Source organism: Palaemon carinicauda, chromosome 31, assembly GCF_036898095.1.
Source record: "Palaemon carinicauda isolate YSFRI2023 chromosome 31, ASM3689809v2, whole genome shotgun sequence".
Classification (NCBI taxonomy): Eukaryota; Metazoa; Arthropoda; class Malacostraca; order Decapoda; family Palaemonidae; genus Palaemon; species Palaemon carinicauda.
The window spans coordinates 6,046,274-6,053,773 of record NC_090755.1 but is presented as its reverse complement, the minus strand read 5'-3'; positions in this window follow the sequence as shown (position 1 = coordinate 6,053,773).

Here is a 7,500-nt window from a genome sequence, read left to right as displayed (position 1 = left end):
TATATTCAATATTCTCTATGATAGACAAGATTTCGTGTGACTAGCGCACCTCTTTGTTGGACATTAGAAAAGATAACAAAAAGTAATAAAACTAAAAACTTTAACATGTGTCTAATCCAGGGAGATAATCTCTCCACGGTATCCCGTTTTCCTTGGTATTCATTCCTTTTACAGTACCCAAGAACATATCGAGTCAAATCAAGATTTTGAAGGTGGTGACACATTATAATAAGGGGCAGCACTCTAATCAACGCTTATGGAGAATCTTCTTGCTTTTCAAAGAAACCCAAAGAGCAATTTAATATTAAGTGATAAAAGAAACATCTGAACATTTGTAAGTTCAGTAGAAACTTATATTATGTAAGACGTCTTTTATAGAGTACGGGATGGCTTAATTTGCCACGTATTGACTCAATGAACTTTTCATTCCTGAAGATTTCTGAACGTTAATTTTTGTCTTAAACTGTGTGAACTTCATGCCTACATTGCACTGCCTAGGTGCACTGCCAGAGCTACATCCCTACAGGGATTTGTATCTTTCGTGTGATGCCAAAGATACAAATCCCAGTAGGGATGTAGTTCTGGCAGTACACCTTACGCAGAGACAACAACTCAACAACCACTCCTACAATAGAGCAGTCGTTTAAAGGTCACTCATGAATGGCAGAAGTAAGGGACAGTGACGATACCCTAGCAGGACAATGCCCTAAAGACTAACCATATGTATAATCAGCGCCCAAGATCCCTCTCCCTCCAAGCTATGACCAGGGAGGGTCAGGCAATGACTGTTGATGACTCAGCGGGTAGACCTATAGGCTCCCCCCAAAACAAATCCTTTGCTCACAAGGATGGTGAGGTTGCAGACGCTACAAAAAACTGTCGAGCTTGAGCGGGACTCGAACCCCAGCCAGGTAGATCGCCAGGGAGAGACGTTTCCAATAGACTACCACAATGGTCTGGTCCAAGATATCGATTTTAGGTAAATTTTTTTATTAATCTTGTTAATATCTCAGGCTCTTTCGACTAGGGAAAATCAACGACAAATTTTGGAAAATCAGATCATTGTAAAAGCGGTAACTAGAGGGGCGCTTAGTAGAGCGCATATCTCCGCCGCATCAGCTCATTTCTTGGCCTTTTTCTCCACCTTGACCTTGACCTTTGACCTTAACATGTATTATTTGGCTCGGATTTAATACACTCAAATAATAACCAAGTTTGAAGTCTCTGTGACGACGATGTCCAAACTTATGACTGATTACGTGAATTGGACATTTTGTTTGACCGTGACCTTGACCTTTGACCTTGACCTCCCAAAATTTAATCACTTCCAGCTATTTACATAACAGTTAATCCCTGCAAGTTTCATTACTCTATGGTTAAATTGTGGTCAGGAAGCTGTTCACAAACAAACACACAAACACAAACACACAGAAAGGGGTAAAACATAACATCCTTCCAACTTCGTTGCGGAGGTAAATATTAAAGAAGTTAGTTTACTTAAAAAAAAAAAGTCTTTAAACGAAAGAAACAAAAAGAGAGTTAAAACGAAACAAAAAGAAAGTTAAAACTTTCCGTATCGTGTAAGAAATAAAATAAATGGATATATCGTCAGGAAAAAGATAGAAACAGTTATAGAAGAATGAATATAAAAGTTAACGGTAGAAATGCCTTTTGGGTAAAAATAAAAGGTTAAAGGCGAACAGGGCTCGGAGATATTTAACCAAAAAGAAAGAAAAAATTTCTGGGAATTGAAAATATGGAAAACAGAAAATGGAAGCCTGATAAAAAAAAAACCTTTAGTTTTAAAAGCAAAAGGAGAATTGCATTACAAGTTTTAAAATGAATAAGGCATTAATTGTTTATACTAGTTGAATTTAAACTGTTCCATTTAATTTTATTTCAAACATTCCGGTTTGGGATTAAACGAAAATTAAATTATCTATGAATAATAGTGTTAGTTTTATCGAAATGAAAAGCTCAGGTATAGATGTATACATTCGCCTAATAAAATATTAAAATACTAAAATATATTATTTCAACTGCTCATTGCTTCTCTTGTAGTTTATTCATTTCCTTATTTCCTTTCCTAACTAGGCTATTTTTTCCCTGTTGGAGCTATTGGGCTTATAGAGTTACAAGAAAAACAATAATAATAATAATAATAATGATAATAATAATAATAATAATAATAATAATAATAATAATAATAATAATAATAATAATATGATAGAATTGACATTTTGGAACAAGTGTGAAAGATATAGTTTAAATGGTAAATATGTACTGTATATACTAGTGTACACACCCCGTCAAAAATGACGGACAAATACGCAAACCCCCTTCCCCCCGAGGCATGGCTACTTCTTCTCTCCTTTTTATCCAAGGGACGGGGAGAGCTGCGCGTGACCGGAAAAATATATCTATATTTATATATATTATGTAGGGATATATATATATATATATATATATATATATATATATATATATATATATATAAACACAGAAATTCTTAGATATGTTTATTCTTTAATATTATTATTATTATTATTATTATTATTATTATTATTATTATTATTATTATTATTATTATTATTATTAATATTCTAAATAACACCCCCCCCACACACACACACACACACACACACATATATATATATATATATATATATATATATATATATATATATATATATATATATATATACCTGTACATCAAAACAAAATCTTAGACGTTTCTTAACACGTAGGAAATGAAACCGATTGCCTGCAAGGAGCAAAGAAAAATAACAATATTGAAATTCTGACGAATCGTCTGCGTTGGTGTAAGAAACGATTGTGGAGGTGTGGAAGCAATTTATACAACGCCCACTTGCTTTCGCTCTGTTTCCCGTGCAACGAATAATGGACGTTTGGGGCGAAGAGTAGCCTACCACTTGTTATTGTCAGAGGAAATATTATGATTAATATTACTACGCGTATCTTTCACTACGTTAATCCCACTTAAAAAGGAGTATATATAGACCATGGTGTATATATATATATATATATATATATATATATATATATATATATATATATATATATATATATATATATGTATATATATATATATATATATGTATATATATATATATACATATATATATATATATATATATATATATATATATATATACATATATATATATACATATATATATATACATATATATATATATATATATATACATATATATATATATATATATATATACACACACATATATATATATATATATATATATATATATATATATATATATATATATACACACACACACATATATATATATATATATATATATATATATATATATATATATTCGTGCACGGAAAATTCTCAGTTGGAATATTGCCAGACGGAAAATTGCCAGTTATTCACTTTTCGGTTTTGTTTTATGAAAAAATTCAAATTGAATTTTTTGTATTTTTTTTTTTAATTATGAGTACCATCTCCTCGTTCACAATGCAATATTTTTGTTTTGACTTAACAGTCTTTCACTTTTTCTGTTTGTAATTATGAAAAAAGGAAATAGTAGTTTTAGTATAAATGAGCATTTCAGGAAATAGAAAATTTTTGAAACTAAAGTAAAAAATTCATTGATCAATATTAATTCTTGGTATAATATAATATAATATAAATCAATAAAAATAAAAACAAAAGCTTGACAATTTAAAGCAAAAGCTTTATTAATCAACATTAATGTTTGGTATAAAAACAGATTTATAAAAATCATGTCATTATAATATAAATGAAGGAAATTTTTTTTTGAATGAGTGGAGATTATAAGCAATAGAAGAAACTTGATTTTGTCGTCTTCGTCATATGGCTCAACAGTTCACTTTACTCTATCATTGACAATTTTGTACTTTTCAAAATTATGAGTCCCACCTCCTTGTTCAAAATGCAATATTTTTGTTGGACTAAGGTTCCCTCCTTCTTCAAAAATGAGATACATTTCCATATATTTGGATGACACTGGGTGATATTTTTGGAAAAAGCATTGTTGAACCCTTCAATGCTGTTGTTGGTCCGTGGCATGCAACGCTCCACTCTGGAATGAACAATCCACATAGTAATTGGGAACAACAGCAATGACCTCCTCCCATAACACCAATGTATGTCAATTCAAAATAAAACATTTAAAAAATTCTCAGTAGATAATGGCAATTATCCAACTGGCAATTTTCCGGCTGGCAATTTTCCTTGATCCATATATATTACAACTGAAAAATTACGTAATAATATACAAAATAATACAAACTTTACAAAAATAAGTGTATTCTATAAAAATTACAACATTAATCCAAAACATTATCGCCAAAAAATTATCACTCGAAATAGTAAATCTGAACAAACCCTAAGACTAAGACAAGAAAAAGATACTTATGAAAATTATACAATCACTTGCTTCACTGGAAATTAATTTATAAAAATATTTATTTTGGTAATCAATGACAATAGTTAACCTTTAACACTCTAATGATTAAACTCTTATTGAAATTTACATAAAAGTAACCGATACACTTACGTGTTTTAGCTCACATGAGGTTGCCGAACAGATAGCAATATAAATACACTTCACTGTTTTAACCTAAATTTTTCAGGGCCAGTTACAAAAAAATTATATAATACCAGCAAGTACAATAACACAATACATTTGAAATCCCATTCAGAGCTTCATTAACGTTTGAACACACTACACACGATATATGTTGGGTAAAAACCTTAGTTACTTTGGTGAGGGCACACACTCAAGGCACTTGAGGAGAGAGGATGTTGGCTCTTTCACAGGGACAGGCTAGATCTCTTCTGCTGCTTACGATTTCATAAGGGCACATATATATTGACTTACTTATTCTAGATCCTTCTAAATAGATTCTTCTAGTGGCGTGGGGGGCCAAGGCTTAGCAGCGTAATGTTGCTAACGAGACAAATAGAACAGGGGATCAAACCTTGCTTGCAAGATAACCCTCTCTCAGCTACCTCCGCCCACCTACCTCCTTGATACATTAAACAAAAGATAAAACTAACTCTGAGGTTTTTGACAACATTTCAACCACGTGGAAATATAACATGACGCAATACCTCGTGAAAACCTAAAAAAATTACATAAGCCCTCATTTTCAAACCTCGTATGGTTCGTACAGCATACTTAGACAAGTTACATAAGACTTCGTAACAAAATACGTGAAATAAAAAATAAATTCTTAAAAATAACGTAAATTTACATACACTGATTTGAATGAAAAATATAACTAAATCAACGACAAAAGTCTTATGCAATTTACATACAATTATTTTTACTTACATGAGATAAACTCACCTTACGAGCTGGCTGTACACTTCTACAATACACAAATGAAATACATAAATAAAATATTTACTCTACACTAGACCAGCTTCGTAAGAATATATATATATATATATATATATATATATATATATATATATATATATATATATATATATATATATACATATATATATATACACACATTTATATATATATATATATATATATATATATATATAAACAAAAACCACCCATCTATCTTTTTAAATCTTTACATCATCTCCTCTTCCTTCGCCTATTGACGCAAAGGGCCTCGATTAGATTTCGCCAGTCGTCTCTGTCTTGAGCTTTCAATTCAATACTTCTCCACTCATCATCTCCCACTTTACGCTTCATAGTCCTGTGCCATGTAGGCCTGGGTCTTCTAACTCTTTTAGTGCCTTGTGGAGCCCAGCTGAACTTTAGGTAAACTAATTTCTCTTGGGGAGTGCGAAGAGCATGCCCAAACCCTCTCCATCTACCCCTCATCGTGATTCCATCTACATATGGCACTCGGATAATCTCTTTATAGTTTCATTTATAATCCTTCCTGCCATTTAACTCTCAATATCCTTCTGAGGGCTTTGTTCTCAAATATACTAAATCTATTGGAGATTGTTTCATTGTCATACTATGACTCATGTCTATAGAGTAACACCGATCTCACTAAACTGATATATAGTCTGATTTCTATATGTAATTTCAGGCGATATGATTTCTAAATCTTACTTAACCTAGCCATCGTCTGATTTTCTTTTTTCAATCTTTCACGAGATATTTCATTCATTCTGGTAAGCAAGCATTGCAAATCCTCTGGTGTTCTGCTAACAAGGACAGCATCATCAGCATACTCTAGGTCTGCTAAATTCCTATCACCAATCCAGTCCAATCCTTCTCCACCATCTCTGACTGTTCTTTGCATTACAAAATCAACGAGGAGGCTAAACAACACAGGTGACAACAAATTCCCTTGGAGTACTCAGTTGTTCACAGGAAATTCATATACATACTGTGTATACATATTATGTTTGTCATGTATACAAGGCTACTCGGTGTATCTTCACGAATATCCGACTATATTATCCATTAAAAGCAGCTGTCTTCACAAAACATCCTTCCCCTAATTCTAATATCTTTTCATCCTAAATCCTACCATCTATTCACCGATAACAAGAAATCCTTCAAGCTAAAATTTAACGAAAACATTTCGCCGTCTTTCATAGATAAGATTTCTCTCATTATTCATCTCTCATCATTATCTGCCATTCAGGATAAACCAACTTTTTAGTGGGACTCGTAAATTGCCAGGTCCTATAAAAGCTGAAGGATATTTGAATAACCCGGTGAGGATGAAAGGGCTTTGGGAAGGAAAAGATCTGATTATTTTTCTAAAACGTATTCAGATGGTGAATGGGTCTATGGAATTTGGATCTTATGACCCATATGGCCCAAGACACCACGTCTTGGAAGGCAACTCAATGCTATTACCCATTATTTGTTATTTACATTTTATTATTTATTATTATTTGATTGTCATGATTATTATTATTATTATTTGATTATCATCATCGTCATTATTATTATTATTATTATTATTATTATTATTATTATTATTATTATTATTATTATTATTATTGTTGTTATAGTTGTTGTTGGTACTAGCTAAGCTATAACCCTAAATGGAAAAGCAGGATGCTATAAGCCCAAGGGCTCCAATAAGGAAAAATAGCCAAGAGAGGAAAGCAATTAAGGAAATAAACCTATATGAGAGGTTATGGACAATCAAGATAAAATATTTCAAGTGAAGTAACAACATTAAAACAGAATTTTTATATATAAATATATAAGGACTGTTCAAGATAAAAATATTTGCTGCAAGTTTAAACTTTTAAGTTCTACTGTGTAATTAGAGGAAATTCACGCAGAAATGGAATTATATAATGTATAAAACCAAGAAGCGTTGTGGTAGCCTATTGGAAACGTCCCTACCTGTGAGGTAACGATGTGCTGTTTGGAGGAGTCTGTAGGTCCACCTGCTGAGTCATAACCAGCCACTGTCTGGCCTTCCCTGGTCCTAGCTTGAGTGGGAGACGGCTAGGGTGCTCATAAGTATTGATGGCCAGCG